This window comes from Hyaena hyaena, unplaced genomic scaffold (assembly GCF_003009895.1).
Source record: "Hyaena hyaena isolate Hyena2069 unplaced genomic scaffold, ASM300989v1 scaffold_59, whole genome shotgun sequence".
Classification (NCBI taxonomy): domain Eukaryota; kingdom Metazoa; phylum Chordata; class Mammalia; order Carnivora; family Hyaenidae; genus Hyaena; species Hyaena hyaena.
In genome coordinates, this window is record NW_024080691.1 from 790560 (window position 1) to 804146 (window position 13587).

General features: G+C 38.1%; 1 protein-coding gene across 3 annotated transcripts in view; it reads left to right on the forward strand.

The window, feature by feature from the left end:
• DLG2 (discs large MAGUK scaffold protein 2) overlaps nt 1-13587 on the forward strand; it is a 1380463-nt gene that overhangs the window by 519929 nt on the left and 846947 nt on the right. The gene's annotated exons all lie outside the window — the stretch shown is intronic.

Here is a 13587-nt window from a genome sequence, read left to right on the forward strand (position 1 = left end):
TATTGTACCAGATCTGTGAACCTCTAAGCATATATCACTGGCCAACAGGAGGGTAGTGTCATATTAGGTGTAATAAATGTTGATCAATAAAAAAACTTCATCACGAATTTGTGGGTTCTAAATCACAATTCCAAAATATGTCTTTCACCACAGTGTTACATCTGTGTTACATAATGTTTTGTAAAGTGTGGGGCCTGGACTTGCGGAATCAGCAAAGCTAGGAACTTGTTAAAAATACAAATGATTGGTACTAGCCCTAGACCTACACCAAATCAGAAACTCTGCAGGTGGCCTAGAGCAATTTGTGATTTGAAAGTCCCTCCAGGGAATTCTGATGTACCTTTAAGTTTGAGAACAACTGATAAACCTGGGCTCTGTAGTCAAAACATGGCTCTGACCTTTCATCAAGCAATGACCTTGAACGTGTTCTTTAACAACAGCTGCCCAGAGATTCCCTACTGTGGTGGAGGATTAACAGGGACAAGTTAGATACATATTTACTCCTCTTAAAATACTAGCCTACTAGCTAGGCTAACATCATATTTGTTAGTTCTTCTGCCTACATAAAGCTTTTCCTTTTTTTCCCTCTTCCCTGTTTTTTTGCAGAAATGTTTTAGGTGGAAATGATTTTCAAAGAATCCGGCTTTTGGTTAAGCTGTTGGACTACCAAGGGAATGGCCTATCTGAAAACTTAAATATACTGGGAAAAAACAGACCCAGGTTTTATTTTTGACACTGAAAATTCAAATTTTGAAATTTAAAGTGTATGGGCTACTCCTTAGAAAAATGCAACTTATGCTATTAAACTTTGTATTAGTGTCTACATTTCATCAAAGTTTATCTGCTTCAGACAAATCAGGCATGCAAATGAAAGACAGCTGCTATGAAAATGGCTTGGTTCTCTTCAAAAGTGTTATCTTTAGCTAGAGTATAGTAGTTTAGTTATTTGGGATCACTACCCCAAATGACCCTATTGCTAAGCACTAAGATTAATGCATCAGGTCTCAGTATATATTTTTCTTCTGCTGGAAATGAGCTGCATAGATGTTTACACTGAGCACTAAATTAAGAGCACCAAAGAAATCCTTAAGGAAGCTGCTGAAACATTAGACCAGAGGAGATTGATCTCTGCATTGGCTATAGAGTATCTATCACATGCTCTACAGTCTGCCAAACACTGGGGAAGCAGAAGTAAGCAAAATAGAGACAGTTCCTGTCCTCACTGAAGGAACAGCATAGTGGGGAGAAGGACATTAAACAAATGATTACAAATAAAAGTACATAATTATAAGTTGCAATAAATTCCATGAAGGAAACAGTACAAGATGTTTTAAAGCATGTAACAGGAGGAACTGTAAGCCTCTGCCCTGAAAGGGCTTATAGTCTTCTTTAATGTGGTTTGCGTTTTGTATCCTCAAAGTTGGTCTATATAGTTATTTCTACTTATAGGACAGAATGAACAAAGTTTTACCTATCAAATAGCTTTCTTGCTGTCTGGCCTTGGGAAAATTACTTAATCTCACCAGGGCTTGGTTTTCTCAACTATAACATGGAGGAATAATACCAACCTGGTAGGGCTGTTAGGAGGCTTTAATGAAGAAACAAATGAAGTTATGGTTGGCACATGGTAAGTGTTCAAGGAATGTTAACTGTGTTAGCCCAGAGGAGGCAGAGGGGGAGGGGGTGAGGGAGGCTGATGAGATGGTAATGATGATGATGATGATGTTGCAGTAGTTGGGACAGTGACAAAGTTAGTAATTTGAAATTCTATACTCTTAATGCTCAGACTAATATTATCCCCTTGCAAAAGATATAATACACAAAGGTTATAACCAAAATATTAGAATTCTTTTTTTAAGTTTCTTTATTTTGAGAGAACATGTACATGAGCAAGGGAGGGGCAGAGAAAGGGGGAGAGAGAGAATCTCAAGCAGGTTCCATGCTGTCAGCATAGAGGCTGATGTGGGGCTTGATCCATGAACCTTGAAATCATGACCTGAGCCAAAATCAGGAGTCGGATGCTCAACCAACTGAGCCACCCAGATTCCCTTAGACAAAATTCTTAAACACACACAAAAAAATAATGTCTAAAATACATTACCTAGCCTCTTTTTTGACCATGTATGAGCAGAGTCCAGAGTGTGTAGACAAGAAAGGGTGAAGGGAAGATACTTAGTTTCAAATTCTGGTCTACCCTTTAAGTGAAAATGTAGTGGTGATGTTCAAGTTGCTAAGTTTCTATTGATCAAGGATTTGGGGTGGAGGGCTTTTCTGTGAGACTGGACACAGAGACAGAAGAATGCATGTCAGAAAGACAAACTTACTAGCACTGAGGTCCTGAAACACAAGTAGGACAACAGCCAAGTCAAAACAGAACAAGGGTTGAGTGGGTAGCACTTGCTTCCAGCCTCGCTCTACTTCTCCAATTAGCTATGTGGTCTAGTTCATCTTTTTTTTTTTTTTTTTTTTTTGTATTTTTAGTCTTTTTTTTTAATTTTTGAGAGAGAGACAGTGAGACAGAGTGTGATCAGGGGAGGAACAGAGAGGGAGGGAGACACAGAATCCAAAGCAGGCTCTAGGCTTTAAGCTGTCAGCACAGAGCCCGATGCAGGGCTCAAACTCACAAACTGCGAGTTCATGACCTGAGCCAAAGTTGGACGCCCAACCAACTGAGCCACACAGGTTCCCCTAGTTCATCTTTATGAGCCTCAGCTTCTTCTTTTGTAAAATAGGGATGAGACAACACATTTTTATCTAATACATTCTATTTCCTTTATGAAATATACCTACTTCAGGTAGATATAATGCCTTACTCAAGGATAATGAGTATTAAATGAGATGCCATATATGAATGTTATTGCAATTTTAAAGCACTAAGTAACCCTAAGATCATTGATCATAATGCTGCTATTATAACTTGGGCCTTATATTGCTAAATGTAAATCATCTGTCTTGCCACAACCATTTGTAAATTTCTTGAGTATCGAGAGGATACATGTTTATTTTAGTGTCTTCAAAATGGGTGACTACCACAGGATTTCCAGGCATGTGTTGACTGAGCTATAGAAGATCTAACATACTTGAAGAAATCAGAAAAAGGCTCTTAGAAAGGCTTAGGATCACAGCATTTCTAGTGGGTGACACAGTGACACACAAGGGTGAATAGGTTCTGTAGACAAGCAGACCGCCAGAGTAGTGGAGCTGACCTGTTGAGTAGAGGATTGTGAGTGTAGCTGAAGTTCAAGCAAAGGTAAGAGATTTCCTTGGATAGTTGCAAACCATCACAAAGTTTAGTCATTCTCTACTTTTATTCACTGAAGAAATTTTTATCGAGTGTATGAAGTGACAAGAATGGGATTGTTGTTCCAGTCCTCAAAGAGCCACTATCTAGTAGAGGAACACAGTGTGCATGTAGTGCCATTTGAGAAGCTCCGAGATGGAAGTCCCTAGAAAGGGCTGTGAGATTAAAAAGCATCCCCCTGGGAAGACTGGAGAAGTCTTCTCAGGAAGGTAAGGCTTGAGAAGGATGGGCACCAACAAGACATGGAAGGAGACAAGGAAGGAAGGGTATTCTGAGCATTTTCACTTCCTCTTTTCATGTGGTGGTGACCTAAGGAAGGCCCAGATTCTTGTTGAAGCTAAGGGACGTGTATCCCTCCTCAGAGACATAATCAAGATCCCAATTAGTGAATTTTGGGGGGATTCCTCCTTTTATTCATACCAGCCTTAGTTTATTCTTTATAATGTACATATTAAAAAGTGAAAATGTAAAGCTGTAACTGAGAAAGTGTCATAGAGTTCTGAAAATGTATTCACTGTAGGAGTCTAAATAGAAAATAAAAATCAGCTTTTTAGGTGGCTTTTTTATGGAGTGTGTTTTGAGTCAGCAGTAATTCTGGGTATAGAACACACATTGTGTTTCATAAATTGGGCTGACCCAGAATATTGCTGCTACTGCCACACATAGATCATATGGCTTCTTATTTTGCACAATAAGAATTATGTAAACCCACTACTGACTCTGTCCCTCCCTGGAGTATGAAAGTCTGTGGGCTATTTGAATTACCTTCACTCTCACCTAAAACATCTGGGAATATCAGCTACACTGGACTTCTTAACACATCGTTAAAAGGAAGATAGGAAAATAGGTTTTTTTTTTAATTTAAAAAAATTTTAAATGTTTATTATTATTGAGACAGAGAGAAACACAGCATTAGTGGGGGAGGGGCAGAGAGAGAGGGAGACACAGAATCTGAAACAGTCTCCAGGCTCTGAGTTGTCAGCACAGAGCCCGATGTGGGGCTCGAAACCATGAACTGTGAGATCATGACCTGAGCCGAAGTCGGACGCTCAACCGACTGAGCCACCCAGGCACCCCAAGAGGTTTTAATCAACAAGGAAATGTATATTGCAAATGCATATATTGAAAATTGATATTATGCTTAGAGGTCTTAAAGCCCTCATTCCTAGTGGGTGCTTGGTTTGAAGGGTAGAAGTAGATAGAGAACAGCAGTGCTTCCTGGTGGCCATTATTCATCCTCTTATTGCATATTTCCAGAGCACCCTAGATTGCTAGAATGAGCTCCACTCTTGTTTCTTTACACTACTGCTGTATAGTGCCTGCTTTCTCTTTCTCCACTTCCTTGACCATTTTGTCCTCTGCTTCTTTCCTGGCTTTCCACACCTCTGATTCCATCCACACTTGCCTTTTGAAGAGCTTTCAGATGTAATATTTGGCTGACACTCCCTCTACAGGTGATCTGATGAATCCACTGCAATTACCCCCACAAATTTAGATCCCCTTCTATTCTTGTTATGCCACCAAACCTCTGTGTATCATCTAGTTAAAAGAACTGTAGCAGAAGTAGAAGGAAATCTTTCATATCTGAGCCATTTTAAGTAGGAGTAGCACTTAGATTCCCATAGTCTCCTTTTCCCTAGATGAATTCACTGTTATAAAAATAAAGCATTGTGAAGAAAGAGTTCATGTATAATTGATTTTTGCATCAAAGCAAATTATGGTTCATTTGTCCCAGATGAAAACAGAACCATTGTTAATTTCCACAGACTGACAAAAGCATTTTCTTCTAAACTAGGCTAGTGGTTATTATAACTTGTAAAATCCAGTAATAAGCCTGAGTCCTTAAAAACAGAAAAGAAATTGAACATGTCAGCATGACATTAGTGGCTTTATGAAGTATACTTTCTCATGGTTAAAAGGTAATATTCAAGGTGGAGTAGGCTAACTACGGTAACAAACAGTGGTTCAGTGCAGTAAAACTCTATAGCTTTGGTATCAGTGGCCACTGCAGTTGGTGATAGGGCTCTAGCCCACTGAGCCCTGCTTCTTCCACCTTTGTCACTGCCACATTCATCATTTGACCCCCAACATTGTTAAATAACAGAAAAACAGGGCGTGGAGAACTGTTTAAGAAGTTTCATGACAAGGCCTCGGCTTTTCCCGTGCCTTCTCTGCCCACAGTCTATAGGGAAGAACACAGTCGATGGTGCCAATCTAACTGTAAGCAAGGCTGGGAAGAGTCATTATCTTGTGGGTCCATGAAAAAAGGAAACAATTTGGTAAACACAAAGCAGTATCTCAGAATTTTTAATTCATAACGAAATGATTATTTTATAAATCATCAATATAATTCCCATTCCTTTTTCTTATTTCAAAAATAAATCTGCCTCAAGAAGCTTTAAAGAAAAGAGGCAGTATATCCAACAGTTTAAAGTCATATCAACCTTGGTTCAAATTTTCCTTCACCTTTCACCTTTCCTTTACCTTTAAGGTCCTGTTCTTCTTGATTTTTCTCATTCATTAGTTGGGAACTAAGGGACCGAGAAAGAAGGATACTGTGATGAGAGAATGAGATAATGTATGTAACGTAGGAATTAGTAATTGATAACAGAATTATTTGTATTATTAGTACAGACAGCATGAAAGCTATTAATGTGTGTGATAATTATGATTAAACCTAATACAGTTTCTTACATTTACCTTTCTTCCATTTAGACTATAAACCATTAAAGAAAAAAAAAGGTGTTCTGCAACTCACAAAATAAGGGAATTGGGTGAGGAGAGAAACATCCTTGGTTACGGTAGTTAGCAGAACTTTACAGATTTTTCATTTTGTGGGGGTGAGGATTGATAGCTCCCAAGTCCACTGGAATGTGATGTCTGTCTTCCCAGTGGCATTAGGATGACTCACCAGAGGGCTTGTTTTTGCCAACTCTCTCTTCTCATCTGTACTGGGGAGGAGGCCCGCTTGTACCTCTTGGGCAGAATGGCACACTGAGGTTTCTCTCTCCCTAATTTCTTTGAAGTGTGCTTTCTCCTTGATCTATGCACATAAATCACAGACATTTTCAAAACAAGAGAAATATTAAGTCTAGGGCTCAAGTGAATTTATCACAGTTAAGTAGAAGAGTTCTCAGTCTGTGCCCGTGCAGGAAAGCAATTGTGTCATCTGGTACAGCATGTGTCCTCCCTTGAGGTGAAAGAAAGAGGGGAGGGGAAGAAGGGGCAGAGGAAGGAAAGGAAAGGAAGATAGGAAGGAGGAAGGAAACAAAAGAATACAATTTCACCATGTATGTATTTATTCTTAGGTGTGTTTTATGAGAACTTTGGATAAAATATGGTTAAGAAATTTTGTTGGTAATGTTTCTCATTTTTGCAATGAAAAGCAACTATAAAGGTATTTATCTCATGTAAATCTAGCACTTTGAATTTATAGAGTATCTTCAAAGTCCTTTCTGGGAACTCTTCACTTAGCAGAGATAATTTTATTTATGGTGAAAAAAATATGGAGCTGTAAGTAAGACACATTTTTATTCTGGTTTATAAGTAGGAAAATTAAATCAATATGTAAATGAAGTATGTGGCTAACATCATATGGTTGAATGCCAATACCCAAAAAGAAAACTCAGGTCTCTTAATGTCCAGGTCCAAATACTCAGAACAGTCTGTCTTTTATTAGCCCTTTTATTGTTTGATGCCTCATCATGATTCCATAAACCTTATAGGAGAAGGACATATGAAAGATTATCGTGTTTAATGCATTGCCCTTGAGAAGTTGAATGACTAAACAATTCAACACAAAGATTTTTGTTCTGATAATATGTTGGATTACTTTATTCAGACCATCTCCCCCTCTGATCACAACTAAAAATTTTGGATATAGTATTTAACACACACACACACACAAACACACACATACTCTACTTCTTTAGAGTACAAGACAACTAACAAAATAGTAGAGTTATCATGCAGAAACCTATGTGAGGACAGGACTTGGTGGGCTAGTGGTGCACTAAGGCTACTTCTGCCCTGAGACATTTGTTGAAGTGAAGCTTTGAAACTGACCAATAGACTGTAGATTGCAATTGTAAGTTATAAATTATAAAATAGTTATCTTTATTGTTTAAATTCATTAAAGACAACCTTGAGTAATTAATAGTACAGGGAACTACAAAAACCTATCCTAGCAGTTTTGAAAGGAAAAGAAAGAACTTAAAGAGAACTTCAGGGGTGCCTAGGTGGCTCAGTCAGTTAAGCATCAGACTCTTGATTTTAGCTCAGGTCTTGATATCAGGGTTGTGAGTTCAAGTACCATGTTGGGCTCCATGCTGGGTGTGAAGCCTACTTAAAGAAAGAAAAGAAAAGAAAAAGATAAAAAATGGGGTGACTAGGTAGCTCAGTCTGTTGGGCATCCAACTTTTGCTCAGTTCATGATCTCCCAGTTCACAAGTTCTAGCCCCACATCAGGCTCTGTGCTGACAGCTCAGAGCCTGTAGCCTACTTTGGATTCTGTGTCTCCTCTTTCTTCCCCTTCCTCACTCATGTTTTGTCTCTCTCTGTCTCTCAAAGATAAATTAAAAAAATTAAAAATACCCATTTTCAAGTTAACTTAATAGGTAATTATTCTGCATACTTTCCAGTGTATTTATGCCACGTTACAGATAGCTTTCCGTTATAAGGAAGTATAGTTAGAGGAGTTAAGAATGTGGCTTCTGGACTCAAGCTACCCTAATCAGTGTCCTAGCTCTGCCAACAGTAGCTGTGTAAGCTTTGGGACAGATTTTTTTTTTTTTTTTTTTTTTTTTNAATTAAAAATACCCATTTTCAAGTTAACTTAATAGGTAATTATTCTGCATACTTTCCAGTGTATTTATGCCACGTTACAGATAGCTTTCCGTTATACACAAGTATAGTTATATTTTCAAGAAAATGTTCTTCTGGACTCAAGCTACCCTAATCAGTGTTCTAGCTCTGCCAACAGTAGCTGGTTAAGCTTTGGGAAAAAGTTTTTTTTTTTTTTTTTTTTTTTTACCTATTTCTCAGTTTCCTCATCTGTAAAATGAGAGCAATAACAGAGTTGATTCCATAGGCTTGTTGAAAGAGTTAGATGTAAATGCCTAAAACAATGTCTGGCACAGCATAAGTATTTGATATTTGCTTGCAAGTAGTTTACTATTACAAGAATAGACCAAAATGGATTTGATCTCAGAACAAATCACATCCTTTCCAACAGCATATGGACAATCAGTAAAGCATGCCATGCCCAAACTAAAAGACCGATATTAACCACTCCCCTAGGACCATTAGTTAACTGATCTCATAAATGTTCTTCTCCTAGAATATTAGTGCTAACCATGGGAAAAATGAATGACAGGGAGGATTAAGAATGCTTATAGTCACTCATTTAGTTCAATAATGAATTCCTGAGCTACGTGTCTGGCTCTGCAATAGACAGGGAATGCTGTAGTATGCAAGGCATGTCACAGTAGTAGGGGAGAGAAAAAACAAGCACCAAAGTATTGGAAAAAAGAGGCACATAGTGCAATGGACCAGACTCACAGCAGGTTCTAGTTTTATTCCAGACCTCAAAGAAGCCTTTCTGGGTGGGGGTGGTGGTGATGGGGGGAAGACATTCAGCATTTACCAGTGTACAGATCTCGGATCTATTATTCATTGTTTATTCTTCATAAAGACCCTGCTAGATGGATACCCAATCCCTCTTTTGGAGGTAGAAAAAATGGAGATTCAAACAGGATAACTGGCCAGAGGGAGTTGTTTCCTTCATTTCCAGAAACACACTGGGATTCTTGTGAAGTGAAAAGCGACTTAGATAGTACTTTATGTTCTCTTTGCTGTCCCTTAAGCAAGAATATAGTACCCATGGTGAGCCAAACTCTAGCACACAAATCAGAAACAGCAAACAGCTGCTTTGATTTTTTTTTAAAACATTAACAGGAAATCCCAAGCTATATTTAAATTGGACTTTTAGGAAGAAACAGTTCAAAGAAAAATAATCAACATCTAGTTTTGTTTGCCTTCCATTAAGAAGTCTCAGAAAACAGATGAGCTGCGGTGTCACTATTAAATGCTAGAAGGAACTCTAGTTCATATCTCTGCTGGCATCCCACCCTTGGTTTGTCTTGGAGTGTGTTACCTTGCAATTATGCTTGAATTCACCAAATACTAGGTTCTCGTGAAAGATGTGTTACTTGATATTTCTTGTTAAAATATAACCTAAAACATGGTTGTTAAAAAGAGGCAATATCAAAACTGCTTGTTTGAATTGGGTTATGGGTAAAAGTAAAATTAGGCTGCCTTGAAGGATATTTTACGTGATTAAACCCCAAAGCCCCAAATAGGTACCATTGTCATTGGTTTCTTAGGTATCCCTTCAGAATTTCTCTGTAATTGCCATTTGCTCCTTTTCACCAGAGAGGTAGCATTATACATATATACATATGTATATGTATATACTTGTCTGCACTCGAGTTCTTTCAGTTCATGATATATCTTCAAGATCTCATATCAGCACTTATTTTTTTAGGGCTTCCCACTGTATGGATATAACCTAAGGTATTAACTAGTTCTCAATTAATGAGTATTTGGGTCACTTCTAATCTTTTTATCTTACAAGTAAACTTAGTGACCTCGGTGCTCTCTATGTATATGTGTGCTCCCAAAGTCCAGCCTTGTGTATGGTCAGGGTGGGGATATGTATCTGGGTTATTGACAAGAGTAGAATTAATAGAAATCATTTCCTGGCTTGAACCTTAAAACTCTCCTGTACATCCCTCCTATACTTTCGTCTCCTGGAAAGACCCATTGGAAATCAAGTGGTGTAGTTATGAGACGAAGGAGGGCTGCCCCACTACGCCTGACTGTGCTGTGACTGGGAAATCAATAGTTATCCTGTTAGGTGCCAGAGATTTTGTGGTTACTACAGCAACCCCTGTTGCTTCCTGATTAATGCAAACCTGTCCCTTCACATGAGTGTGAATATATTTATGAAATAACTTCCCCAAAGTGGGAATTCCATCTTCAGCTTTAACTTCCCCTTCTAACAACCTCTAGATTTTCCTAAGACCCTCTATTTAGCCTAGTGCTTCTCATTTCCAACCTCGGCCTCACGTTTCATGGACATTGTCCTCATTTAGGCCCTTCTTGTTTGCCAGACCCCTTGCTGCTAATCTTCAGCTCCTCTTAACTGTCCATGCACAATGCTTTCAGATTAATCTTTCTCTCTGTTCTCAGAACTAATACATTTTTTTCCTGACCCCCTAAAATTTTTTTTTAAAGGCTGCTAACTGCCTACAGGATCAGTTCTAGATTTTCTAGCCTGGCATTTAAGACTGCCCACACTAACATTTAGAAGATAGTTACCAGTACAGTGTCCAGCATGGAGTAGGTACTCAATAAATGGTAGTAACTATTGTATTTTATAGCCAGCAACAAAACAGTGCCTTGTGCATAGCTGACATTCAAAAAATAATTCCTGGTCGGTAGAATTTATTAGAATTCACGATTCACTAAATTAGATTATTAGAGGATTCCTTGACTTTTTCTCTAACAGCCTGCTTTTAAGGTTAATCTTTCTTAGAGTCTTGCTTAATCAGAGGATTGGATGGTGAGGCTACAGAAAAGTAGCTCATATAATTCGTTAAACATCCAGGGAAGCATTTCTTTGTAACTGGAATGGATTATGCAATAGTACATATGGCATCCAAGGATGATTGTACCACTTAAGGCAATATTAAAAACAATGTATCACACTGAATATTCATACAGAGCATCTATACCTAAATGACACTGTTAACTCATAATCAAATTGGAATAGCTGTTTTTACTATTTTCAACTATAACATTTCAAGACATAATTATTAGCAGGTTGTTACCTCATGTATCCAAAGTGAGCCTGTACATAATCTTCACTGTTTGGCAGTGTTCATGAGGTGAATGCAATGTTCCTTCAAGAGTTGGCTGCATTTCTGTAACATAGGAATTACGAAGTAGAATTTTACTTCTGTCAATGAAGGCTAGATGTTTATTCACAAATAAGAACTATTTTAAAATCTTGGTTATTTCACATTGATTAGACTGATTTACTGAAGAAAATGTGTGAAATTATTCTGGAGCATAAATCCAGTTGTCTTGGAAACTTTGAGAGATAAAAAATGAAAACAAGATATTGTCATGCTTAAACTACAAGAGATATGAATATAAATCAACTTTAAATTTCTTTAAATTTTGTTCCAGTGTAAACAAAACTCATTATTAAGGACCAGAAAATATTAAGACATGGTGAATGTAAAACAGTACATATTATGTAATATATTTTATTGATATCACATGTACAAGAAATCGAAATCCAGCATTTTGTTACTGATTCCGGACAGGTCTTTTGTGGAGATTTCACTGAAGAAAAGGAGTAAAACAAAAGTCTGTGTGTCTGCCTGTCTATCTCTGTTTCTCTCTCACCAGTAATTTCACACTTGTTTATGCTTTACAGAACCGTGCTCAAGTCTTGAAATCCCATTTAACACTCTTTCAGATTACAAATTTTAAGTGACACAAACAAATAATATACAGTGAAATACTGTTTGTATTGGGCTTTACTGGAGGAAGCTCAACAATGTTAGCAGGGTCTTCTCAAATGACTCCTTCCAGCAACACTAGCTGTAGAGATGCCCACGGTGCTCTCTAATACTTAGCAGAAACCAAATGCAAGTAGGAAGCTGCTGCGTTCTTTCACAAGGGCTTTTAGAAGTGACAGCCTAGTCTGTGTGAAAGCCAGGGACATGAGATTATATCTTTTAGTAGAGACAAACAAACTCTCTGAATTATATATTTCAGGGAAAAAGTGGAATCCCCGAGAGTCTAAAACTGGCATCCAGGACTTTTTATATAGTTAACATAAAAAGGGATGCACATTTAAGTAGAAGCAAGAGTGACTTCATGTATCATGATTATTACGAGTGGTTTCTGTAACAACAATACTAATTGCTTCTGCATATTTTTCCTCCCAGTCACTGACATCCACTCGTTATTTTTCAATTACCTTTTTCTTTCTTCCTCCTTTCCCTTCTTACTTATCTCAAATCAAACACTTCTCTACTGTGAGAAGTGTTCCTTTTCTACTTTTTCTAGTAGCCAAGGATGGGTCCTTTAAACTATGACTTTTCTGGGGACACAAAATATTGAAAATAATTATAATGTATACATTTTAACTTTAAATTAGGTAGATATAAATTAAAGAGGAGTAGCTGTGCTCTTTACAGTTACTAGTCTCCTAGGTAAATAGCCCTTCTACACACCCTCCCTACCTTCCTTCCTCCACCAACACACACACACAGACACATCAAACCGAAGAATAGTGGGAGGTATCCTGTTATCAGACCACACTTTTAGTTTTCCCCTCTGGGCAGCTTGGCAAATTACTAGAAATGGAAGAAATGTGTTCGTGTTTGGATGGGTGTTTTGAAACTGATAGTTTTTACAGATTTAGTTTCATTCACCTGATGGAATCTATAGCCTCTTTTAGTAACTAATGGCCTACCCATCCAAACTATATTTATGGTACTTTCCTCCCAGGAGCTGTTACTATTGGGATTCTGTATCTCTGTAGGAAAAGTTAAATATATGTTTGTCATCAAAGCTATTTTTCATTGTATGTCCCCAGTGCACACTTTCACTTATGATGCTGTGTTTGACCATGGCAGGTTAGAAAAGCGTAACATGAGTGGGCTGACAGGGAAGAGGTAGGAGTGAGAATAAACTAATTTTTCCAACTCACACTTATGTCTGGTTGAGGGTTGGGAGTCAGGATAGCTGGGTTCTAAATCTCTCAGATGGGATCAATGAAGACATCTAACAGTACTAGCTGTAAGAAGTGCGGAAGTCACAAATCTGCTTCTCAGTTCTTCCTTGGCTGAAAGGGCTTGAACGGTAAAGGAACATAACACAAAAAGTCCAAACTCTGTTAGGTGTAGTTGAGAAAATGAGATTAGAAAAAACTTTTTTTTCCTGGGTATAATAGCAGCAGTAATAGATTGCCAAAGGGGGTGGCATTAACTTCAAGAAACAAATGAGGTATTTTTGCTAGAAGAGAAGAAGAGAGCACTTCCACACTAATGATTACCTTGGAACTGGCTTCAGAGAGCACGTGCCTGGGCTTCGTAGTGCAAACACTGTCAGGGCTGTGGTCACACAGTTAGTCGGCCTGACTCCTCATTGTGCTGATACTCCATCAGCAGGTAGAAGAGCAAATTCTGAAGAACTGGGACTGTTGC